The sequence below is a fragment of the Eumetopias jubatus genome, unplaced genomic scaffold, assembly GCF_037043125.1.
Source record: "Eumetopias jubatus isolate StellerSeaLion01/CBP00866 unplaced genomic scaffold, mEumJub1_p1.0 scaffold_1, whole genome shotgun sequence".
NCBI lineage: Eukaryota > Metazoa > Chordata > Mammalia > Carnivora > Otariidae > Eumetopias > Eumetopias jubatus.
In genome coordinates, this window is record NW_028274807.1 from 102,768,364 (window position 1) to 102,795,415 (window position 27,052).

The 27,052-nt window shown below is 42.2% G+C and overlaps 1 protein-coding gene and 1 non-coding gene across 6 annotated transcripts in view; one reads left to right on the plus strand and one right to left on the minus strand.

Moving 5' to 3' along the window:
• The window catches only part of SCHIP1 (schwannomin interacting protein 1), a 117,977-nt gene that overhangs the window by 41,124 nt on the left and 49,801 nt on the right, over positions 1 to 27,052 (minus strand). The gene's annotated exons all lie outside the window — the stretch shown is intronic.
• Positions 3,968 to 4,084, plus strand: LOC114209161 (5S ribosomal RNA). The gene has a single exon (XR_003609261.1). It is a non-coding gene; the product is annotated as a 5S ribosomal RNA (ribosomal RNA).

Sequence of the window (27,052 nt, forward strand, 5' to 3'; positions counted from 1 at the left end):
AACAAGCCATCTTATACCCTGACATGCTTGGACAGAAAGCAGCAAATGTCCTACTCAGTACATTTTCCAGTAGGAACTCCTGACCAACCTCAATGCTGTTAAGACCAGAGTTCTAAAGTAAAAATGCCATTCAAGATAGCCTTGACACACTCACATTCAGTGGTCTATTTATCTCCACGAGTTAAAAAAAAAGAAAAAACAACATTTCAATTTGTGGAAGGCTTGTGGCATAAATGTGTCTTAATGTAGTTTACTGCAGCCCTCCGTCTATAAGGCAAATACTGTCCTGGGCAGTCTCTGACTCAAATCCAAATCCTGCCTTTAGTCCACCCTCATGTCCCGAGCTCAGTTCCCGAGAGAATGACTTGCACGTTTGCCAGACGGTATGATGGCAAGTGATACCGCAGAAGCCTTGCATTTGGGCAGGGTTTCTTCCCAGTAGAGATCTCCCTTATCCTACTCTCCTCCAGACCCCAGAACCCTCACTCTACACAAGGGTCCTACTATGTGCATGCAGAATGCCTTCCAGGCCTGGGAAGCAACGCTGACCACCAAGTGTGGCCCCAGCGTGGGTGTTCCCAACACTGAAGAATTCTCCAAAGCTAAGGCTTTGGGTAAAAATGTTTTACTTTCAAGGACTCTAGGACTATTAAATCCTGTCAAAGGAGGTTAAAGTGAAGGAAGCATGCATCTTATTATCGGACATAAGTTAACATAGTAACAATAGCCACCCTTTGTGGAGGGGTCCCTAACGGGCCAGGCACTTCATAGGTGCCTCTTACATATGTTTGTAGTCCTCACAGTAACCCTCTGGAGTAGATATTATTATCAACTGCATTTTATAGCCAAGTGGGAGCACGGTGAGGCGAAGGAACTTGCCCAAGGCGTGGCAGCTGGCCAATGGTCAGGCCAGAATTGAAACCTGGAGGTTTCAATTCGAGGCTGCTGGGGCTCACATCCTACACGGGCGTACTATACCACCTCCCACTGGTTGCCTCAGTAAGAAACAACCACACGCAATACAATAATCAAGGCTAGCTTTTAAAAATTCAGGCTTAGTTCAGAAAGAATTCTGGCGGCACACAGAATATCATGCACGGAAACGTTTTCTAAATTGCGCATCTGGAACACCCAGCATCGATCACCACTATCCCCTGACGATGAGGCTTCAAGAAATGAAATAAAACTCCTTCACTGATGGTCATGACCTAACACGCTGTAGAGTGAATTTTCCTTTCTCGTTTACCATGGTGTTTTTAGTACCACTCTGGCTTCTTTCCAACAGCCGTTATGGTTGCAAGCTTTTTTCTAAGGGGGCAGGGATTTTGGTTTATCCGTCCTGCCTTCCCCACAGTATCTAGACAACGCCTTATACACGTTAAGTGGACAGTGAAGGATCTTGAATAAATACATGAAGAGAGGAGAAATGTATGTGTTACTTAAAATGTTTCCTCTAAATGCTCTACAGTAGGAAACATTAATAGTTCATATTAGTGCTTTTCACCTGAAATCTTCTGTGAAAATCATGTATGTTCAAAAGGTAAAAATGGGTCTGGATGGGTTGAAGGGGCGGGGCTACCACGAGTTTCAGGAATTTCAGTCTCTGCCTAGGTTAACATCCTAGTCCACTTATAATCAAGAGTTAACATGGACGAAATCATAAAAATCTACAGGTTTACAAGACTGAGTATAATACACAAAAGTAAATTGCTAACATCTTTTTACTTTAATTCTAACCAGGTGGGTTTATGGATATATATAGTTAAAATGACCGAACTCTCACTATTAACTACATATATTTAAGTTAATATATATACACTAATAATATACTGACCACATACATACATAAGATAGGTATACACACATACACTATTAATATATCATCTCCTGGAGAAGGGCACCTCAAAATCCAAGATGGAAATTTCCCCGCCAAATAACAGCAACAAGGATTAGTACTAAGAAAGTAATAAGGACCATTCCCTTCCTCTGACCCCGACACCTTTTACTGTCATAAGTGGTTCTCTAATAAGTACTACAGAGAGACAAGTGATAGAACGTCTCCCCCGAACCACGGATGCAAGAGCTTGTGGGGCGGTGCCCAGTGGAGAATTTCCTTTGTCCCTCCACCTAAAGGAGTGCTCAGCACATAGACAGGTTCATAGCTTAAACCCTTTCCAGAAGGAGCTGTACCACTGCTATCTGAACAGCTTGTGCCATCCTGAGATCTCTAATATTTTCCTACCATGGGGACTGATCTTTGATGCTCTTGAGAGTTTTGCTACTCAAAGTGTGTCCTTCTGATGCAGCATTTGTATCACTGGCAGCTTACTGGAAATGCAAGCTCTCAGGTCTCACCCCAGATATACTGAATCAGAAATTTCATTTTTAAAAGAGCCTAAGAATTTTGAATGCTCCTTACATTTCAGAAGCACAGCTGTAGACCTTGGAAAAAAAATTCATTATAAGCTATTATCCTTCTATTTCAGACCACACTGCCAGGCATGGCGGCAAGACCCTGACGTTAGATGCTTGGGATCAACACTGTAATTGATTTTACTTCCAAGAGGTCCATCCAAATGAGTAGAGGAAAGGAAAAAACAAACAAAAGACCACCTCGGAAGACTTGAGCTGAGTATAATGTTTGGTGGTTTTGCAGTAGCTATGCAAACAAAGGGATAACAGCCCCTCATGTCCTTCCTACAGATAATTTGCCCTGGTTCTTTCCTCTACCGCTGACCTCTCTAAAATGAACTGTGCTGACATAGCATGGGCCCAGATGTTACCACTTTCCTTTGGAAAATGTACACACAGCCCCTCACAGTCCCTGAGCTTGAGAGGGCCTCTTCCTACCCCCTGCCCTGAAATTTAAGGACTAGAACGGACAGCTTCAGTTTCCTGACAAGGCCATAATCTGAACTGTGAGACGCACTGGTCATGTGAGCTAATGCTTTTAAATGATCATTATCGGCCAGTGGTGGAAATGATCGACTCTGAAAACACTCACCGCATTACTGGGAAATCACTTATGCATTATCAAAAGATTTTCCTATTCATAGATGGAAACTCTGGTTCATCCTGATTAACCCTTCAGCATCCCACTGCCTTCTCTTCAGCCTTGACATCCAAATGCCATGTGCTATACAAACCGATGCCTGATTTATAATCTCTTTTCAAACGAACCATTTTTTTTCTTTTGTGCAAAGCTTACCTAAATTTGCTTTGCTTTTCCATTAAGGTAGCTAGATCATCTATGAAAACATGCAGGTTATTTATTTATTTATTTAATTTTAGAGAGAGAACACATGTGTGCAAGTTGGGGGAGGGGCAGAGGGACAGGGAGAATCTCAAGCCAACTTCCCACTGAGTGTGGAACCCAATGTGGGGCTCAGTCTCATGTCCCTGAGATCATGACCTGAGCCAGAATCAAGAGTCAGACACTTGACAGACAGCCACCCAGGCGCCCCACAGGCAATTCCCCCCACCCCACCGCAGGCAATTTTTAAATGGACTTTTTGGTGCAAGCTAAAGAAAATTAAAATAATGGCAGTGGGAATGTGGGGTGGAGGAGGTGAAAGTGTTGGCAGTAGACAGAGTACCAGACGTTTACCCATATCAAAAAGACTGAGAACCCCAGATGTAAATCTTTCTGCCCAACTGAAAACCTAAGGATAAGAAACACTATTGCAGTCATTTCAATGGCCGCATCACAGCTTCCAAGCGGGACCAGTAGTAATGCCCGCAGTGCGTTTCTCTGTGTTCTTAGCGTTCTTGCCCGATTAATGGCTCACTTATGTTGATTGTCACAACCTCCCTGATGTTTCCTTCTGAATTCAAGTGCTTTTGTCAAAGTACTCACTATTTCCGGAAGTTTCGTAGTTCCTGATGCTTCTATATACTGCACAGGGAACAGTAAGTACATCAAGATTTCTAATTTTCCCTTGATATAGAAGATATAAGTAAATAATAGGTCTATGGCTGTACCACCCTGAATGCACCTGATCTCGTCTGATCTCAGAAGCTAAGCAGGGTCGGGCCTGGTTAGTACTTGGATGGGACCGCCTGGGAATACCGGGTGCTGTAGGCTTGGGGTGCCTGGGTGGCTCAGGTGGTTAAGTGTCTGCCTTTGGCTCAGGTCATGGTCCCAGAGTCCTGGGATCGAGTCCCGCATCAGGCTCCTTGCTCAGTGGGGAGTCGGCTTCTCCCTCTCCGTGTGCTCTCTCTCTCTCTCTCTCTCTCTAAGTAAATAAATAAATAAATACATAAATCTTTAAAAAAATAGGATATGGCTCAATTGGGATATGGCTCTCTTAATGTTGAGCTTCTGCATGTGAAACTGTGATTAGTTACCCAAGATTGTGTGTGTGTGCCTGTGTGTGTGGATGTGGGGTCTCTACTCTCCCGAAATTATCCATGCATTGATATTTCCCATAGAGATGTTCCTCTTTCCTCCCCTTCCCTCATCGCACCCCCTTTCCAAGAGTAAATACTAGATCTTCCTCTTGAAAGTATGTTGCATATTTATTTCTTAAAATTACTTGATGTCTGAATCATGATGTTTGAAGTCCCAAGTGCTACTTTAAATAGGAATGATGTGTTGTACTAAATTTCTGCTTCAGATCAGGCCCATAATGAAACCCTGTTGAAACGATTTTTTTTTTCATCTGCGTACTTATCACTGGGTTCCTTTTGTGGTAAAACATATAAATTAGATTTTTAGCTATCTTGGCTAAAAACAAGTGCAGATGAATTTACATCCAGAATTATTTTCTTAATTACATTAAGGTGATATATATGTTACCTCCTCCTCAGAATAACACAACTATACATCAACCAGGCAAGACAATGAAGATGAAGTATTCTTCAACACTATTTAACTACGGGAAAATTTTTTTTCCAATTAAAAAATAAATCTATAAAAAAATCTATAGACTAAGCCAGAACATTGTTTCATCGAACTTATATATATATATATATATATAAACTTATATATAAAATCCTGTAGGGTGCCTGGGTGGCTCAGTTGGTAAGCATCTGCCTTTGGCTCAGGTCATGATCCCAGGGTCCCGGGATCAAGCCCTGCATCAGGCTCCTTGCTCAGTGAGGAGCCTGCTTCTCCCTCTCTCTCTTCCAGCCGCTCCCCTGCCTGTGCTCTCTTTCTCTCTCTCTGTCAAATAAATAAATAAAAATCTTTTAAAAATATAAAAGCCTGTATCAAATGGTGCAGTAAAATGCTTTCAAATTCCCTTTTCTGTTAGGTCAATACATTTTTCTTCCTGGCTATGGATGAAACCAGGCTTAAACTGGGCAGAATCCTGAATGAACTCAAATTTGATATCTTGTTTTCTCATTCACAGGAAGGGATTGGGAAATGAGCCCTCACTTGGCCTGATGTCAATAGGGATAGAATATATTTCCTTTCCTTTGTTAACTATTAAAAAACCCACTAGAATCTTGGCATGTTTACTACTTTTTCTCCAGCAAGAATTTAAAAAATATCTTGATGTACTACTTAAATTGATATACTCCCTAATTTTATTGTTTGAGATCAATACAGGGCATCTTTTATCTTATGTGCTGGGTATGACACTTCAATTGGACTGAAACATTTCACCTAAGAAAAATTTCCTGTTTCAGGAGGCAGTAAAACTACTGCTCTATACGGTGAAAAGATGCACTGAAACTTTGCAAAATCGATGTATTAAGGAAGGCAGCTTGGGGATGAGCACTTGCTTCAAAAGTGCTTGGGGACAGACCATGAGGTTCACCTTGGGAAAATTCTCTGGGTAAAGGAAAAATAGGTAGAGAGGTATGTTCTTAATGCATTGTTCCTGGGAAGGCTGTGATGTCTGTCTCATTTATTTTATTCCTTGCACTACATCCCACTTTTTGGCACACGGGATGTTTGAAATGCTGGGAACTGTCCGAAAGGTCCACGAGCCAGATACAAGGAGTGCTGTGCTGTGGTCAGCTTCACCACCTCCCTGTTGCAGTGCACAGATCTGAGCCTCCCTCTAGTGCTATGATGGGCGATCCTGATCCTGGGGACTCAGAACACCACCAGATGTGGAAAATGCAATTAATTCAACAGACATTTATTGAACACACATTCCATGTGTACAGTAGGGAAGTAAAACAAGGTCCTTCTTTTCAAGAAGCCTGTTGTCTGATGGGGGAGACAGACTTGTATGTCACCAGCTGTAAGTGGGTTCTGTTAGAAACAAAAACAAAGTGCACTGAGAAGGAGAAATTTTGAGTGCGGGAAGAAAAGGGAAGTTTCCCAAAGGAGGTGGCATGTGAGGCCTGAAGGCTGTATCCACCTGCAATAGGGTAGAAGCAGGTGGTGTGTGGGTGGGAGCCATTCTAGGCTGAGGTACCATAGCAAAGCAAAGAACTGAAGGCAACATGGGGGCAGGAGTGTAGGGATTAGAGGGAGGAGTGTTTCTGCCCGGGGTTCAGATCACAGTTAGCCCTTGAGTGCCACGTAAAGGGGTCTGGAATATATCCTAAGGAAAATGGGGGAACATTAAAGATTTCTACTGTGCTTCCTCAAGACCAGGTGTGTGTTGAAGAAGCGTCTCTTGATGTTCCCAAAGGAGGAAAGAGATGAGAGTCATTCACATACCATTTTCCTTTTTTCCTTTCAAGTCTCCATTCCCACAGTAGCTAAGAATGTGAGGGTGTGATCTATATCTGAGGTCGTAGGGAAATTTAAGCGATGGAAAGAAAGGGATGAAAGCATGTCATTGTTTTTATATACACACTAACCCCAAAACCAACTGCAGGGAAAGAGGAGAAAATATTTGGGAGCTTTTAAGCAAAATGGACCTTTTGACCTAAACTTGTGCTTTCAAGTTAACAATATTTCAAAGCTTGCTCTCAGAGGCCATTTAGAAGAATTTGGCCTCTTGAAGGCTGCCAGGCCTGAAGCTGTGGGCAAGGTTCTTTCCTGAAGAGACTGGCTTCCTCCCAAGACTGGAAAATGGAGGTCGATAGCTCTATCTTTTAACATGGCTACAACCGATAATGACAACACATGCCTCAGTAACCTCTCAGCTAATGTAAATCCTGCGAGGGAGAAGTACACGGAGATGATGACGATGTGAGAACCTTTCGAAACAAAACCACCATAAAAAGTCCTGCCTGAGAATTTCCCTCTGAGCATCCCTCCTTGGGTTAACTTGTTCAAAGCCCAGTGCATCCAAATATATCAAACAGAGGTTTTCAAGGTCTTGGTAGCAACAAGACACTCTTTTTCAAAATAATCATCTACTTGGAAAAGCAGTGAATCAATTATACATCCATACCTTAGCAACAAATAATTGGGAAATGAAGTGATACATGGTCTTCCTGGGCCTCTTTACAATCCTCACTGAGCCCCTCATGTGCATCAGAAGAAGGTGGCTCTTAATTCACGGTAACTGACTTATTCATGCAGAAAGGTGGCTTCTGGCAGGAACCATGCCAGGATGTTAACTAGGGAACATCCCATTTCACAGATGAGAAAACTAACAAGAAACAGAGGGATATTATGACCCACAGACAATGAAAACAGTGCAGGTTAATGGTCTGGGGGGGGTGGGGGGGGAGGAAGGACAGAGTAAGACTCAAAGTCATCCCAGTGGCCATCAGAAATATAAGAAACCACGATGCCGTAGTATGTTTACAATGCCTTCTCTCTTCGTCAATTTTATACATAGTAGGCCTACCCATCCATGCTACCTGCGGGTTTGTTTTAAGCACTGGGAAAGCAGATGGATATAAATATAAATTTATGGCCATCATGGAGCTTACATAAAGTGAGGGAGACAGAAAATAGACAAATACGTAAAATATGTCTCTGATAGATGGTGATGAATGCCAGGTATAAAAGTAATTAGGGAAGTGTAACAGAGACACTGGGCTAGACCTGGGGAGTTGGAAGTTGACACAGTTAAGTCCAGAGAAGGCCTTCCCGAGAAGGTGACGTTTCAGCAAGGACCTGAAGGAAGTGAGACAGTTACTGACAGGAAAAATACAGGATGCCAAGTTGAATTTGAATTTCAGATAAACGGAGAATGACTTTTCAGTACAGACATGTTCCAAACACTGCAGATTATCTGCTAAATCTGGCAACCCCACATGGCAGTACCTAGGGGAAGCACACACCAGCAGAAGGGGCAGCAAGTTCAAGGCCAGGCTGGCATAGTGGGAGGGGAATGAAAGGAAAGGGGAATGTGGAAAGTCCCAGAGGAATCAGGGGCTAGTTGATGCAAGGCCCTCAGGGTCAGGGATCTGAGAGGATATGGGCTTTTATTCTGAGGAGGAGAATTTTGAGATGAGTGACATGCTTTGACTTAGGTTTTAATAGATCACTCTGGATACTGTGCTGATAATTAGGCTACAGTGGGGGGGGGCAGGGGGAGAGTAAGAGCAGGGGCAGTTAGGAGGCCGTTATGCTCCGATGATGATGATGATGATGATGATATAGTAATAATATACACCTAGACATATGCACCAAAATGTGCATATAGTTTTGGGGAACTGGTCCCTGGAGCTCCATTCATGGACTCTCCATTAAGAAACCTTGGTATACATTTATGGGAAGAAGGAGTCAGTCCTACAAATAAATTCTTACTCACTAAAAATGCTACCCTAAGGAATTTGCTTTAATCACTGCATTTTCTTTCATCCTTAAAAACAAATAAATAAACAAGCTTTCATCCGAAAAAGGGCAAGTTTCTGAAAAACATCCTACTGTTGATACTACCAGTGCCTATGATAACATCAAGCCAAGGACTTAGAGAAACTGCCCATTCTGAATCCAGTCACGTGCAGTGCCAGGTGGGTTCAAACCTAAGGTTTCTAAGTAGATTAAGACTTGGCTTCACGGTGAATGTTTCTGTTTTTACTGACTTATGAATAAAGGGAGGATGTTTCAAACATACACATGAAGGTAGTTCTACTCCAAAACTCCAGAGAGATACAGAATCTTCTATTATCATCTGCCTAATACACTTAATTTTATTGTGAAAATAAACAATAAATATTTCAAAACTATTAAACACACAATGACAGTGTTAGATGTTGTAGTTCGTGTAAAATAAAATCAATTTGTCTCCTTTCAGAAGTAGTCGGCTAACAAAACCCCTCCTCCTCAGATGAAATTGCTGATATCTGACCAATTCTTGACCTCTAAAACCAGTGATTTCATGACCAACTTAATGAAAAGGTATAGGGAATAATCTTATAGTAGTTTGCCTTTCAAAAGTTAAATTACATAGCTTCTCTGAAAAGAGAGTAGAAAAATTATTTTAATTTTATAGTAATTTAGTCACCTGGAGCCATGCCATCAATAGGCTAGGCTCTCCACAGGTGTTTGACATTCCCCATTCGCAAACCCTGTACTGTGTATAAGTGAAGTTTTCGGTTTTCCTCAGCATCTTCCCTTTCTCATGGGAAGAATTCCTGGGAAGCGTAAATCTCGATATTTAGGCTCTCTGGACCTAGATGTACTATGAAATGAAAATACAATAAAACAAGCCCGTAATTACAAAATTCCCATCTTGAAGCAGAGAGGAGTGGATAAATGTATTTTATAGGCACACTTTACTTAGCTGAGAAACCACTGTCTTGAGTCCTGTGAAATGTACGATTCTGCCTGCATACATTTACCTCTGGGAAATCTGACCTAATGAGAAACACCTGCTTGTCTCAGGCAACCCACCTCACACAAGGAAGAGGCATTGTTAAGTTAAAGAACTGGTCTCTTAGAGCTTCTGAACTCGGTCAGTTGAGTAATCCCCCAATAGTAACCACCCTGGACTTGGATTAGCCATGCCTGCTGCTGCAAAGAGCAATTACTCTGAGAACATTCTCGTTGTCTGATTACATCGAGGACGCTTTCAGTGTTGCCTTGACAGTCCAAGTTGCAGGAAGGAGTTATTAACACTCTCGAACTGATCTTTTGAAATCGTCTAAGTGTATAATTCAAAACTCCACGTAGCAAATTAGCACAAAGATGAATGTGTGATACTAAAAAATTTTCCACGTGGAGTTTTTTTATGCACGTCAGCCCCTTAATTCTTATTTACTAACCACTGAAAACAACATGCTAGTAAAAATAAGTTTGGAAAGACATACAAGTGCAACTTTAAACACCAAGTGCATGCTGGCCGATTTTTGAAAATGTCTCAGATCATCAATTACGCTTCTTATTTACATAATTCCCTTAAAGACAATCCTAAAAACTGGATGCAAAACAACTCCCATCCTATGCAATGAGCAAAAACTGTATTTTGCAATGTTCCCCGAGTGAATTCTGACCAGGTTTTTCCCTCCGTGAAGCCCCTTAAATTCAATTACAGTTTACAGCAGTTCCTCTCATTTGCCCAGACAGAGAACGTGCAAAACACAGATCACCTCAGTGGATTTCACGGTATGCTTTAAGGGCCAAGGAAGCAGTGTTTTCTGCCCCATTACTCCCCGGAAAACCTAATTACAATTCAGATACTGTATGCGGGGAACGCCAGGAGTGCAGGGTGGCAAAATCCCTTGCAAATCCGGCAAGAGGCAACCTGCTGCTTTGGAAGAGGAAGGCCTCCTCTCCCCGAGGATCCCGGCCTCACAATCAGGCTGTAAGTCTTACCTGATACGAACAGTTCTCCTGATGTACCATCTCAGTGCATCCTAGGGCCCAGACCCCAAAGCAGGACGGCTCAGCGAGGCTGCAGAGGCCAAGCGCGGAGCATCCACTGGCGGCGAGAACGCCCTGGGCAGGCAGGGGCTCCCCGCAGATTAAAATGGATGCTGTTTCGCTGAGCAACCTGCGCAGTGGCACCGCCTGTGCCGGGAAGCGCGCAGCGAGCCGAGCCGCTCTCCTCGGAAACCAGCAGCGAGGCTCACAAACATGGAGCTAGGACGGGGCTGGGGGAGGGGGCGCGCTCCTCGCTGGCACAATCAGCCAATTATATTATAGGCACAAAGAAAAGGATCAGTCTGGGGCTGGTGTGACCTTCTGGTGCTTTATGAAGGCAGCTAAGTGATGTGGAAACATGCTAGTCCTCATTAAAGGGAAAAAGGCCAGCGAGGGAGAGGGAGAGAGGCAGACACAAATCAATGTTGCAGCTGAACATTTCTAACCTCCGGCATCATCCTGCCAGCCCACAGATGCTGCTTGCATGGTGCTTATAAAAAAGAGGCCTTGAGGATCATTTCAGAACTTTTAAAGTGCGGAAGGGAAAACAATCCATTCTGAGCATGGACGCTGAATGGATGTTTCCCGTGTTGAGTTTCTGAAGTGTTTGTCAACTTTGTAACGAAAAGGAGGGTCTTCGTTCCTTAAAAGGATGTTATTTGGTAATGCTTTTGATTCCCCACTTCTTTTTGGCTTTTAAGCTGCCTTTTAAGTCGCACAGAAATCGAATGAAATAATTATTCCTAAAATTTTTTTAGGGAGGGAGCTTATTAAGGTATGAAAGTCAGTATAAGTCATTTGTTTCATGAAAATGAAACTAAATTGCAAGGGGTTTTTTTGTTTGTTTTTGAAAGTAAGGTTATCTCTATATATAATCCAATGCCAGGGCTTGAATATATAGATACTCTAATACAGGACATACTATCCTAGAGACAGACCATTCTATCTAAGAGTCTGTAATGGAAAGAATTCTGGACTTGCAGATAGTATTCAAGGGAAATATGGGTTTCTGGGGGCGGGGGAAAGGGAGACAATTTCTGAAATGCTTCACAGGGTCATTCTGGGATTTTAGGATATATAGAAAGAAACAACAAGCTCTGTAAATTCTTGAAGCTAATTTAATGATGGCAAATTAAGAAAATAAACAAAAAAATAAAATTTCCTTATCTATATTACTCAGTTGCCATAGGCAATTTGTTTTGTTGTTTCTTAATAATATGGCCCTGAGCGCATAAATGATACTCAATAAAGACTTGACTGAATTTAAACCACCAAATTAAAAAAAAATTCAATAGGGATATTATTCTTAATTAATTTTTACCTACCTATCTATCTCTCCACCTCCTCGAAAACTCTTACTATTAACCACACAGTCTTCATCATGCTACTGACAGAGGAAAAAAAGTACTTTATGCCTGAGGAATGAAATCAACATGTTTAACAAGTTTGCACATCAAGCCCTATCTCAAGGAATGGTGGGAATTTGCATTAGGAATATATGGTGATGTATCTATAATTTTGTAACAACACCTCTGTTCTTTGGGAAGAGAAAAACCTATTTTTAGAAATATTCTTCATTTTTGTGATTTGAGATTCAAACAGGAGAGAAGTCTGCTACCTGAGTTCCACTCCAGGGACACACTCACATGCATGGCTTCAGCTTCCCAGTTAGGGGAGTGAAGAAGTGGCAGGGAAGGCCCTACAGATGATCTCACAGGTTCGGATTTTGGCACCAGGTTCCAACGAAAAGTACCGTGAAGATGTAGCCTGCAGAAGCTCCCAGCCCTTCTCTGTGGAGGAGAAAGACAGGCCGTGGGACTGAAGGACTCTTTAGGCCTGTTCATTGGCACGTGGCACAATGGAAGTTTGATGAATGAAGCAGAAACCTGAGCTAGATCATCCTAAGTGTAGGATGAAGAAAAGATGACAGAAACTTTTCAGGGAAAGGAAACAATATTCAGTACACCCGCATCCCAAACTCCATCCTTCTCTATTGAGTCATCCACACTGGACAGAGACATAGACTTCTGTGTGGAGCACCTTGCTATACAACCCCCTAGATGAAGTTTTTGGATTCATAAGTATGTGTAAGGAAAAGTAGGCCCTACTAAAAGTTCCTTTTGCAAGGTGACAAATAAGATGAAATGAAAATCCTTTACCTAATATAGAAGGCACACCCCAACTTTCCAAGACAGAACAGCTTTAACTTCAAAGGCTATTAAAACTTGACTCAAGTTACTACTTTGACAGTCTATGACCTGAAGACTCAGGAACATGCTTTCAAGCTGTAAAGGCCTAAAAAGACGCTTCCAGGACTCTGTTCTCTTCTGAAAACTAAAGGCTCTGGGATAGATTACATAAGCTCCTAAAAACATTTATCGTGTGTTGTTTAAAAAAAAAAAAAGTCTAAACATGATCCCACTCTTCACAGTTGCTGTTCCATAAATAGTGGAAGTGACTCAGAGGTGGCTCTGGGGAGAACAGATTTCTGACAATTGTATCCCAAATCCTGTCAAAAAACCCTCTCAAGTGGTATAAACAAGATTAAAAAAAGGTAATATATCAAGCGAGCTTCCCTTTATAGTCATTCATTGGAAAGGACTTTGTGTTACAATTTAAATTATGATTTGCTAGTACAAAAAACTTTAAACAGAAACCAGCTGTTCCAAGAACATTTAAGCTAGAATAACTTACCAAACTACAGTAACATTTGTTATTTTTGGACCAAAAAATATTGGCAAACTGTGTAAGTATGGTCTATGTAGCGTAGAGATTCTTTTTTCTTCTTAGGTCTACACAACTTTCCTTCCCATAAAAACTACTGGGTTTCAGATTTAGGCAGGACTTCAAGAGATACACTGTTATTTTCCAGATCCGGAAACTGAGACCTAAGAAACTTGTGACATGCCCAAGAATATAAATCCTCCTCTCCTCGAATATCAACAACAAGGCATCAAAGCAAGCAAAAAAAAAAAAAAAAAAAAAAACCCTCCAGATTTTCTAGGTTCATATCCTGTGAATGTGTTCTTATTAAACAATGCTAAATAGAGGCCCACTAGATTTGGAGAAATAAACCCCTTTGACTGAGCCAACGTAGGTTGGCCTTGAAATCAAAATCTATCATAAAGTAAGAGGCTGCAGTATCGTTCTACCTAAATCTGAATCAAAGGTATGCTTAAAAGGAAGAAAAATTAGAGTATTTCTTGATTAAGCTGTTTTTCTGGGACTGAGCAAACTATGGTGTCTGTAAATCCAGAAAAGTATTTTTTTCAATTGTGGCAGTTAATAGCAATAGAACGAAAGAGATTTTTGGGGTAGTGAATGTAGTGATAAAAGTCATGTCTACAAGTCATGTGAGCACACAGTTTCAAAGTGAATTATTGGGATTAGGGACTAACTCGGAGGGGGCACGGGGAACTTTCTGGCACAAGCTGTGTGATTTGATAAGGGCTTGGCTTACACAGCTGTGTACATTTGCCAAAACTCATTGGATAATACACTTTTGCACTGTATGCAAAATGTACCTGAAAAGAATAAAAAAGATCTGGTGAACAAATTCTGAACTGTAGTTAATGATATGCAGGCATCTGAAATGCATCAATAAATGAGATGAACTGATGGATAGATAGAGGAGACAGTTTGATGGCAAGCTGTGACAAAGCAAGTTTAGCAAAACTTTAACTGTAAAATCTGGATGGGGCATAAATGGGTATTCACCTAAGAACTGTCCAGTTTGAAAATGTTCATGAAATTTTAGGAAACAAGGCAGTTATGCGGGTGGGGAAGATGAGCAAGGAAGTCATTGTCTTAAACTTTTAAGCTTTTCCTTAAGAATTTTGGAAGAGCAGGTAGACATTTTTTAAAGCTTTCAGCTGTGCTTCCTTCAGAGCAATGGAAGAAAAGGAATTATGAAAAAAATCAATCTTGGCCACATTAGGGCAACTAGGTCCTTGAAGGACCTACCAAAGAACACAATCGGTGTCACCTAGACAACAAACCTTGGAAAATGGCTTTATAGTTTACAAAGTACTGTCCCCGACATTTCCCCCAATTCTTACAACCTTGTAGTTGAAACAGATTCCTATTATGTGCTACGTGAAGAAGTGTTTCTGTCCTCAAGGAGTTTGGTAAGAGAAATAAGGCAGGATACAAATGATTGTATATAATGGTGCATGATTTGTGCCTTCAAAGAGATTTTGTTGTTTGTTCACTAGGAATTCTGGAGACGAGGAGAACTCTTAGCAAGGGTACACCAGGAGACTGCAGTAATCTTGTTCATTTGGTTGTTCATGTCTTGAATACCTATCTTTTTTATTTCTAGATTAATGTAAGTTTACTTAGAACTTGGATCTTGGTTGGTTTATTCAGTGCTAATATCCCCAGCATCTGAAATAGTACCTGGCATATAACAGGCTCTCAATAAATATTTTTAACTGAATGTATAAATGACCACGACCTTCAGAACATCATCTCATTTATCTTGGGCCTCAGTTTCCTCTTCTATCAACTGAGGATGTTAATTCCTTGTTTATTGGATTGCTGACAGGATGAAATGAGAATAAAATATAAAACAGCTCTTGGGTGCTCAGGAGAGGAACAGAAATGGATTCCCGCCCCCCTCTCCTAATTAAAGGCAATGCAAGAGGTCAAGAACAAAGAGAGGCCTGAACGATGGAGGCAATAGTGGGGATGGAAAGGAAAAGACAGAGGGACGCATTGCATGAGACACCGTGAAAAATGAACTGATGCATCCAGCCAGTGGTCTGACTTGCGAGTGGACAAGACAAGGAGTCATAAGGCTTTGAGAGTACTGCTTTCGGAGTAAAGCTGGCGCTGCGCAAAGAACAGGGAAGTCAGAAGGGGGAACTGATTCTGGGGGACTGGGCTGCAGTAATGAGTTCTTTTATTTTTCCCCATAAGTTCTGAGTTGAAGGTGCAGGAGGCAACCGGGGCTCAGGAGACAAGTCAGGTCAACAGGTAGAATCTGGGTTTTTGTTTTGTTTTGTTTTTTGCAGGGACAGGAAAGTTGAAGCTGTAGAAAACTAGATGAAGGGAGAGACTGTAGAGAAAAAACAGCAAGAAACAAAGACACCCCAACAAAGACATAAGCACAATGACTTCCCAAAGTATCCATGTCCTAATCCCCACCTGGGAAAGGGGAATTAAGGTTGCTAATCAGCTGACCTCGAGATGGGAGATTATCGTGGTTACCTAGATGGACCTAATGTCATCACAAGGGTCCTCAAGGTAAAAGGAGGAGGCCAAAGACGAAGGGTCAGAGAGATGGCAATGTGAGAAAGGCCTGGCCCAGTGTTGTTGGCTTTGAGGACAAAAGGGAGAGCACACAAACCAAGGAGTATGGGAGGCCTCTAGAAGAGGAAAGGAGATGGATTCCCCCCTAGAGCCTCCAGAAGGAGCACAGCCCTGCTGACATGTTGATATTAGTCCAGTAAGACTCCTTACAAACTTCTGACCTCCAGAACTACAAGATAATTATTTATATCGACCTAAGTCACTAAGTTGGGGTAAATTTTGGCAGCTGCAATAGGAAATTAATACTAATCTTGGGTGAAAGCCCACATTTAGAGAGCAAGAGGATGCAAGGGAATGTGGTTAACAGGGTAGGAGGAAAATGAAAACCAGTGTAGTGAGGGGATGATGGGGGTTGCTGGCAAATTGCACTACATTGCTTCAAATGCTTTTCTGCAGGGAAGCAGACAAGACCAGTAGGGTGGACAGGAAACACAACCAAAAGCCATCAGTTCTGACTCTTAGGAAGGCATCGGTTCCTCTTGAGAGAATAATCTCAGTAGTAGTGTTTTAGGGTAGAAGCCAGGTTATAAGTGGTTAAGAAGTTGAAGGACTGAGTAGAAAGCAGTTTGTAAGGAAGTCTGTTGATGAATTAGAGCATTAGGGTGGTAGGCTGGAGTGCACAGTGGAATCAGAGGGGCTGTGGTTGTGGTTGATTTTTCAGATAGGGGAGACCCAAACATATACGTGTTCAGCAGGGAAGGAGCTAGTAAGAAGGGAGAAATGGACGACAATGGGTGAAAATAACCAAAAGGGCCAGGTCCTGGAGTTAGACCAGGAGCACATGATGGGTCTTCACTCAGCCGTGGACCTGAAGATATGATGAACAAAGTTATGAAGCAGTGTTGAGTAAGAAGGAGGTCACGGTGGTCCTGGTGGAGAAAGATGCAGGAGCACAGGTAGGGAGTATCCTTCGGCCCTTAAAGGAGGAGCAGGTGGTTAAGACCTGAAGGGCAGGGAGGGATAGGGTGGGATCAGAGTCTGGACCAATATGGTGGAAAGCTTTTCCAAGAGATTTTGTAGAGGGTGCTGCTGTATTTCTTGAAAATATTCGGCTAATGCTATAGAAGGACAAGAAAAACAAATGGGATGAACGAAACTTATGAGGTGTGAAGAATAGATGATGAATATGTAGTAGCTTGTCAGACATATGTGAAACTGCATAAGATATTTAGACTGAGACAATGAGTGTGCAAGTAGACAGAGGCAGAATTCATGATATGGGTTAAGCATCAGTAAGTAACTAAGTAACTTGGATGTGTTAGACTTGGATCAAGCGTGTGTGTGTGCAGGGCACAGAAAGGAATGGAAAGAATAAAGAAGCACCTAATATTCACAACACACTAAATAACCTGAGGCATTCAATATTCATTAGATTGTACACTGGTGACATCCATTCTGGCCCTACGTGTCCTCTGCCCAAAAAATGCAAATACAATCCATAGCTGCTCCTCAGGAGAGGGGGTGAGCTACAGACAAAGCCAGAAGGACTTACCCCTGTGTCTCTGATAAACCAAGTTGCCTGTCATTGGCAGGCACCTCTGTCTAACTGGGCCTCCCTTCTCAAACTTCAACTCTGGCTCACAACCTTATCATCGACAGGGAAGGTGGCTGTGGCAGAAAGGCTGGACATAGAAATATTGTATAACCTGAGATGCAGGTAGTGTGGTCCTACGCCGTGTCCTGTGTATGTCAGTGTGTCCCCTTTCCCTTGCTTTTTGATGTGCATTCTGACTTGAGTCAATGAACTATGATTTGAGCATGTTACTTTGGTCTGTGACTTCTGGGATAGAGTGCCTGTAATGGACTTGGAGGCTCCTGTTGCATCAAGGTCATTTCTCACATGACAGAGAGAATGCTTGGTATCAGAATATTCCCACAAGCTCTGAGGCCCAGAAATGGGAAGTGAGAGAAGCATAAAAATGAGATGGGTTATAATGTTTTTATCCCTGTCACTATAAATAAGGAACTTATCTGAGAGTCTTACAAACCACTGTAAACTAATTTACTCAGAAGTTTTTACTATTCTGACCCTGGTTACCTTTGTTTCAGGTATTAAAAAGTAGTTTCTTGAGCAAATTATTAGTGTGAATCAATGGTTGTCACATATTCTTTTCTTTTTTGAAGTATTAGAATCTGTTTTTAAAATGAAAACTGATATGCAAAATAATAGAAGTGTTTTTAGAGCAACATAAAATTTTTAGTTCAAATTTATATTTACCGGTTATACCCTTTATTGAGAACATGAGGCTGTTTTGTTGTACATAAATATTTGAAAACAGAATTTATAGACGTCAGTTAAAGTTGTAGTCCAACTGTATTTTTACATTTATTTAGTTTGTTTGGTTGCACCACATCAAAAGAATCTGGTTTCACATAGATAAGTAGTTGGAAATGGTAGCAGGCTTTTTTAATACCTTATGTTGCAATCTCTGATATTCTTCATTAAACGTATCTAGAAGCTTGACAGCAAAGTAATAAGAAATTTATTTCCAGATTGACTTACTAACACTATAGAGCAACTGCTCACATTTGTCATAAGGAACAGATAGAGAAAAGACAGTGTGCCCAAACTTCCAACAGGTCATCTCTCTAGAACCGGACCTGCTCATTTGAGGTATGGGGCATTCACTTGGCATTGTGCAATCTACCTATTAGGCTTGATGAGGGAATGTGCCCTAACCTGGCACTGAACTGTGCTGGGCCCCGCGGGCATCTCAGATAATTTTTCCTTCTTGGACATGCACAGGCATGACTTTTTAGTAAGACCAGTCCAGAGGTACCACCTACATGGTCAATGACACATTTACAAGTTCAGTTTTAAGGACTGTAAAAGACTACTTAGCCTGGAGAGATAAATTAATATGCTGATGTCAAAAAGGGGGTGGGGCAAAATACTTTGCATAGGCATGAGGGAATGAATCACTACATTTGGTCTGAAATGTTACATTCTTCTTACCACAGCTTTTCGGGACCACTTTTCTCTAAATGCCCAAGGTCTCACAGACAATCTCATTTGTATCTATACTCAGAATTATTTTTACATCTCTTTAATTACCAATTTGATTTTTTGGGGGGGGGTGTTGGGGGTGAGGTGTTTTAGCAGCTCATAGAACAGGTGCAAGTGAGCCTTTAGAAATTTATCTCCCGCAACCCTGGGTTTCTACAGACAACAGTTTGAAACCAGATGCGTCAGGCAGTGCTATAGCGGGCAGCCTCCCTCTCCTTCTAGAATAATGTGACGGTTTATATTTCAATAGAATCTGCCAAAGTGCTTGTTTATTGGACACAGTCCTAGTCCTCTCCTCATAGTATTTTCTGGCCAATGCTGACTGAAATTCGCATGCTGTAGAAAAATAGTAACTGACTCAGATAAATTTGGGTGAAGTCTACATGGTTTCATCCCAAATATATGTCAGTTTTTAAGGACCATTTCTTTTCGTCTCCATTTCCCAGCCTTTGGAGTCAGAGAGCAGTGGCAGGAAAGTGAAAGGTAGTATAAACCTGCCAGGGCTAACTAACACAAGACCTTCAAACAAAAATAAGTTGGTCTGTCAAGAGGAGTCAAGCCAGAACTAGCACAAAGTGTGCGTGTGTGTGCGCGTGCGCGTGCGCGTGCGCGCGCGTGCGCGCGCGCGTGTAGAGGAAGCAGGGGCACAATCTCCCTCCGTCCCTCCAGGTTTTTCAGTAGCCCAGACAGCTTTCCCTACCAATACAAGTATGTGTAGCTATAGCACCACATGGAATCCCCATGATAGAAAAGGCTGTTCATTTCTCCAAGGTGGCGGTGCTTGATTTAAAACCAGGTTAACAGAGCATTAGGGAAGGGGACTGACCCTTATCTTGAAGTGAGGTGACCTCTAGTGGACAATGGTGTTTTTAAACCTGTTTCGATTGTGAATAGCATTAGAAAACAAAAATCACGTGAAAAGTGTGCTTCATTGTGTAATTGATCCTCCCATGATGTTTTCAAATACCAATTCTAAACATAAATACGTAAGTCTTCAGTTACATTAATGGAAAAGTTTAAAGTTACACCAAAGCTAATACATCCACAGTTACAATCTAGGCTATCTTTGATAGTTCTGGACTTGATGGAGCCTCGGACCAGGAGTCACATAACTGGGTTCTGGGCTCAACTGTGTTTCTTGCTAGGCAAATTCACTTGGGTAACAGCTTCATATCTTTCTGGGATGCACGGGTGGCTCAGTCAGTTAAGCGGCAACTCTTGACTGGCTCAGGTCCTGATCTCAGGGTCCTAGGATGGAGGCCCTGGTCGGGCTCTGTGCTCAGCAGGAAGTCTACTTGAGATTCTCTCTCTCTCACCCTCTCCCTCCGGCCCTCTCCCCACTCGCACATGCTCTCTCTCTCAAATAAATAAATAAATCTTTAAAAAAAAAAAAAAAGGAGCCTCCACTTTCCAATCTACATGAAATGTTTGGACTCAGAGCTGTCATCTTCCTTTCCCGCTACCCCCACTACTACTTCCAGGCTGTCAAATACCTATCATTTAAAATTAAGCTTATTTTATATCCCGAGGTTTCCAAATGAGCAACAATAAAATTAATATCACGGTAGATATTAGCATTGGGCGAGTCAGCAAAAAACTATTAGATTTCAATTCAAGGTCTTCCTTATATAAATGTAATAAAGATAAAGGCACTGACTTTTTTTTTCTTTTTTACGTGGCAGAAAAAATATTTCAAAAGCTACACACACTAGATCATCGGTTTGTGATGACATTTTAGCTTATTATGAAAATTAGCCACCATTTTCAAAAGATTTATTTCAAAGAATAAAACAAAGTAATGAAAAAAAGAAACATAATTTATGTAGTGTATCTCTTCTGGAAACTGCTCATCAACTGACATATTTTCCTAGTGTGTCACTGAACACAGGAAAGAGGCATAATTTATGATTAAACTCTATTAACGTAATCTCTAAGGAACTATTAAAATTCTTTAGTGGTACTTAAATCTTATTGTTCCCCCCCCCCCAATACCAGAGTAATGTAGAGATGCTATTAGTTATAATGGGATTTAGTGCTTAAGAGCTTCCTCGGATATATTCTCTAACTAGCTTTTCTGGGGCCAGTTAAGCAACAATCTGGAATTTACAATCTTTCTAATAGTCGCTTTTCAAAGGAGGTGTTGGAATGACTTTTATTTGCTAAAGGGTAGGAAAGCAAACACTGGTCCAAAAAGTTTTTCTGAAGTGTAATAAAGATGCTAGAATGTCATTTAATGATTTCATACACTTACTTTATCTTAAAGCTATTGAATGAAGAAAGTTTCTCATTTTTTGGAAATAAATTCTTTCTGAGGAGAAAGGTACTGGTTAGGACATTATGCTCCCCCAAACAGTGGACAGTGAGTGGACTCATTCTTGGAGAGGAGGGTTAAAATCCGTCATGGGTTATTCATAAGCAGGAAAGGTAATCTGCACGTTAATCCGGACCCTTCTAAAACTCCCCAACTGAAACCAGTTTTCCTCTGCGAATAGCAAAGGGAGCCTCTTTCAGAAACATAGGCTAAGCCAACAAAACATTCACTTATAAGTCCCTGGCGTTTTCATTATTTATTGAGAAAGTCAAGATAGGAATCAGCAGTGTTTTTGAGGTTCGGGGCGTGGCAGAATCCCCATCCACCTCATTCTGATATTCTCCTCTCCCTTCATCTGAGACCATAGAGTTGGCTTGTTTTCATTCTTAACAGTCAAGCAGAGCAAAAAAAGAAGGAAAAAAACCAAAACAAAACCCTAGGAAAAGAAATACAATCCATTATGACCAGACACCAATGCTTCCTCTCTTTCTCTCACGGCCTCTGACTTGCGTGAGAATAGCAGCCAGCTAAAAAGGCACACATCTGCTTTACAGACAGCAGTAGAAATTTATACTGATGGTTTAGGCTCCTTGTGTTTTGTTTTGAGGTTTTTTTAAATCAAATTCATGTTCCAAAAGACAGAAGCGATCTCTTCAGCAGAGCTCTTGCTACAACTATGGTGATCAGACCTCTGGCCCTAATTTTAAATGGCATCCATTTATAAAGCAACCTTTTAAAAGAAATTAAGCCTCATTCACTCCCCCCGGTTGCCCTATTTGATAGTTTTGAGATTTGCATGCTTTTTGATATAGTCCCCAAATTGTCATGAAAAATTAAGTGCTTGTAGCCTTACCCTTTGTGAATGAAAAGTACTTCTAAAAACATAAATCAGATTATGTCACGTCTTGGTTTAAAACTCCTGGTGGCTTCCCAGCACCACACGAGGATGAAACATTTAGCATGAAATAATAATTTCCTCTCCCTGCTGCTCTAGGTCCTGACCTACGTTCGGGACTTCTTCGCACTACTCACAATCTTGCTCACTTCGCCCTGGGCGTACTGGCTGCCTTTCAGTTTCCTAGAAAAGCCAAGCTCACCCCTGACTCAGGGCCTTAGCGTGTGCTACTTCTCAACCTGACCATGCCTCCCTCTTTGGCCAAGTAACTTCTGCTTAACGCTGGAGGCCTTTCCCTAGCCCCTGATCTAAATAAAGTCCTGCCTCAAATGTAGTCAGTACATTATGTTTTCCTTCTTAGCCCTTACCACAATTTGTAACTATTAGATAATTTGTGGGATTTGTAATGTTGACTTGCTCCACTAGATGGTGTGGCCCATGAGAAAGCAGGGGCCATATCTATGAAGTCTACCATTATATAACCAGCATATAGCACAGTGCCAGGCATATGTAGTAGGTGTTCAAGGAATATCTGAACGAATGCATGCCATTCTCGAAGTTCCCTCACGTCAGAGCCTTGGGCTTCAGGGCAGGAAGCATGCCTGCAGCCAGCTGGTATTAGCTCAATTCACTATTGCAGTAAAGCTGGTCAAGTGCCCAGCTCGCCATCTCAAGACAGTGGAGCCTCACCTGGAGAGCCAATGGCTGCCTGCCAGCTTGCAAGCTAAACCTGGTGAGGTCTTCTGACAACATTTCCCTCCTCACTGTGAATTACAGCTTTGGCAGACTCATCGGGGCCCCTCCTCTTGCTGATGTGTCTCAGGGGGAAGACTGACCGGGCCAGCTGGACCTGAGGGCAAATAATCATTTACAGCTTCCCATATAAGGCTCACACGTACTAAGCTGAATCCACTAAGCCTCTGATTTAATTCAAAATCAGTAAGGAGAATAAAACCCAGCCTAATGTGTTTTCCCCCTTCTCAATTGGCTCCTTTGTGTAATGGATTCTTGACTCCATAGGACAGCCTGGAAAAATAGCAAATAATTTGTCAACTTGTACACCCCAAAGAAGGATGTTGATAAGAGTAAAAAGTCAGAATCCTTATATTTAAGGAATGTTAATGTTCCAGCTAGTTTTCTCATCAAAAGAATAGGATGTAAAAAGACCAGTAGGAAGGTGAACTGAGTTTGTGAAAGATTGATACTTTTATTTTTTTAAAGATTTTACTTATTCATTTGAGAACGAGAGAGAGAGAGCGTGAGACAGAGCACGAGTCGGGGGGAGAGGCAGAGGGAGAGGGAGAAGCAGGCTTCCCGCTGAGCCAAGAACCTGATGTGGGGCTTGATCTCGGGACGCTGGGATCATGAGTGGAGCTGAAGTCAGACGCTTAACCGACTGAGCCACCCAGGCACCCCCTAAAGACTGATACTTTTAAATGTGCCCACCGTGGAGGTTTAGACTGGCGGAAAAAAGGCAAAAAAATATTTTTTAGCGTGTTTATTTTCTTAGAAGAAAACAAACAAAAATGACAGCTAAAAAACAAGCAATAAGCTACAATTTAGGCTGTGGCTTTCCAGAAAGGGTTCTAACGTTTAAAGAAGAAATGCTGGATGTGGCTTGTGTCTCTCTAATCCAAACGCTCCCTCTCTGTAGAAAATACTTGCTATTGTGTATCACAGCATCATCACTATGATTTCCGCAGTAAAAGAACTACTACGTTGTCAGTATTTCAGGTACCTGCTTGCCCGGTCTTGGTGACAAATTCGTCTTGAATCTGGGTCAAGGGTGCATCGAGTACATGTCTGGCACCGTTGAATCTAAAAAGCCCGTGTGGACTCCTCATTTAACACCAGTCACCATTATCTAGGTTCAGTGGCTTAATCTGTGGAGGGGTCTGCTTTCCCCAGACTGTGAGTGCAATAAGGCAGGTCTGCTGTCTGCCCCCAGATTAATGATGATTCCACCTGATATGCATCCTTGTCCTAACCTGCCCTGCCTGTGTCACCTCTTTCTTACCCAAGACTACGGTTCTCAAATGTATGCACCAGAGGAAGTCTTCTGTAAAGACAAGGGGGAGCTCCTACATGCAGGCATGAAGCATGTTCAAGGAAGGATTCAATCTTCTCTTTGGCATGAACAATAATAATTCAGTCATGCTTCACCTGGAGTTAAGAATAACTTTCAGATTTTCAACTTATTAATACGTGGAGGTAATGGCAATAAATGAAGAATCCTTCTGAAAGTGATGCTAGTTCCTCAGGTTGAAAAAAAAAGATTAAAAACTGGGAGTTCATAGGTTTTAGATGAACGCAATTATTTTCTTATTTACAAATGATATGGTTAAGGTGTTTTTCATTATTTTCAAAATACCCTTCATCACTAAAATGTTGACACATCGATGGATAATAAATCAAATGACCTGACCCCGCCAGGGTCATATTTTACTCTTATTTGGGTTTTTTGAGGCGGGGGGGGGGGGGCTGGAATAAGCACAGGACCAGCTACGTGATTTGCAGAGCCCTGTGCAAAATGAAAATTGGGAACCCTCTGTTCAAAAATTAAGAATTGCAGGATGGCAACAGCAGAGCATGAAGCCAAGAGTCTTGTGTGACTTTAGAGGTTACATGCCCATGACGCCCGTCCTGGGTGGCAGATGGGGGAAGAGAAGGGAGCCAGACATACAGTCATTTCATTTGAGAATTATGTGAGTTCTTGCTTTTGCAAGAAAAAAGTATCTCTGGCTTTTGGCTTGTGAATACCAATGGAAAGATGTAATAACTTCCTTCAGTGAGGAAGGAAGGAGACGAAACTAAAGAGGTTGCTGGGGGGAGAGGAGGAAAATGAATTTACGAAGCACCTAACGCATGTCAGCTGCTGGGCCCGGAGCCGCCCCTGACACTGTCACCGACCTTTCCTGCTCTGGCCTAGGTCAATTCCATACTAGAACCACAGAAGCTAACTGAGGCCAATGAGGAGTTGAAGCTTAACTGCTTTGAGTTTAGAAAGAGCAGGTTAAGGTAGGCAGACACGGGACACCTGGGGGTATTCGGTAATTCTGGAAGGAATTTCTTTCCTGACCCACATCCTCTGCTTAAGACCACTCACCCTCACTGCTATCAGCTCAAACACCCCAGAACTCTTCCTTTGCCTTCAACACTAGCAGCCTCCCCTCCACTATTCGTCTTGGAGACCAGCCAGCCTTACCATAACGTCTGTCCACTCTTAGTTATGCCCCTTCAACTCCCAGGTCACTGCTCATCCACCTAAGTGCCTTCTTATATGGCGTCCTATACGCCTTCCTCCTCAGACCCCTGCCCCTCAGTCCTCCACAGGCCTTCCAGGGGGCCCTCTTCTTGGAACATTCCCTTCACTGTCTGGCTCTCACAGGAGCCTGAAGGCCCTGTCTCCCCTACAGCTCTTTCAAGGGGTGGCTCTTTTCTCTCCCACCTCCCTCTTGCCCAGGGCCTGTTGGATGGGTAGATGTCTTCCTTGCTCCTGTCTTGCTTCAGGACAATTGTTGCTCCTCTCTAATGATCTGCTCTGACTCTTCTACCATCAGACCCCTGATACCACCCCTAATCAGCCCTCCTAGCTGCAGTCACCTCCCCCTAGCTTACCTGCTTCATGCCTTGAAGACGCACTCTCTGACGTGAGTTCTAATTCTTGGGGATTTCCATGTCAGCTAGACATCCCTCCGATATCTTGGCCTGTAAGTTCCTTGACTTCCTTCCTCTTCCATTCTAGCTCAGTGACACCGACTCCCAGGGTCTTATCCTGACCTTGCCATCACCAACAACGTCATGACCTCCAAAATTTCAATGTCAATCCTCTTATTCTCCAACAGTCTCATTTTCTCATTCCAGCCAACTCTCTCTAGTATTCTAATTCCAATAATTCTTCAACTACAGCAGGCCCTGCATCCCATACACTGCCCATCTTCCTCCATCCCTCAGTACCATTATGTCCTCCCTTCTCTCCTACACACCTTAGATTCCATGGTCCATCATTATAACCACCAACTTCATACTCAGTTAAATCCCAACTGTGGTTAAATTGAGCTCTCTGCTACTCTGTGCCTCTTTTCAGGCTGATAAATGTGGCTGGAGAAAAATATACAACCACACTCACTTTAAATTCATGACTGCTTACCCCAAGTGTGCCCTTGGCACTGCCTGGTTTCCTCTCTATTTCCCCAGTCCATTTACTCCCACACTCTCCTAGACAACCACAACGCTTCCCGAAAGAGTCGTCCAGACTTACTGTCTACATTTCCCTCTGCCCTTTGTTCACTTTTGAACACCCTCCAGTCAGTTTTGTCTCCCCCATGTCACTGAAATGGCTACCCCTTCCTAAATCTCAAGATCAATTCCCAGTCTTCCAGATCTTCTAAATCTATGAGCACTATTCAAGTATTGTATATTTGGTTTCCGAGACAACATTCTCTTCTGGTTCTTTTCCTGTGTTAAAACCTGTCCTCTGCTGATCCCGCTCTGCTTCTTCCACTTTTAGCTACTGGAGCCGTGCTGCCCAATATGGTAGCCTTGAGTTACACGTGGCTACTTAAACTAAAATTTCAAAAAACTGAAAATTCCGTTCCTTAGTTGCACTAGTGCTGTTTTAAGTGCTCAATAGCCACTTGTGTCTAGTGGCTGTCATACTGGATGGAGCACATGGAGAACATTTCCATCACAGAAAGTTCTACTGGACACTGCTACACTAGAATACCCAAGGCTCAGTCCTTGGGCTTGTCCTCTATATGGAACTCACTCTGTTGGAAATGTCATCCAGTCGCTTGGCTGGTGACTCCAAAATTTATACCTCTAGCTTGGACTGATCACTTAACTCAGATTCCT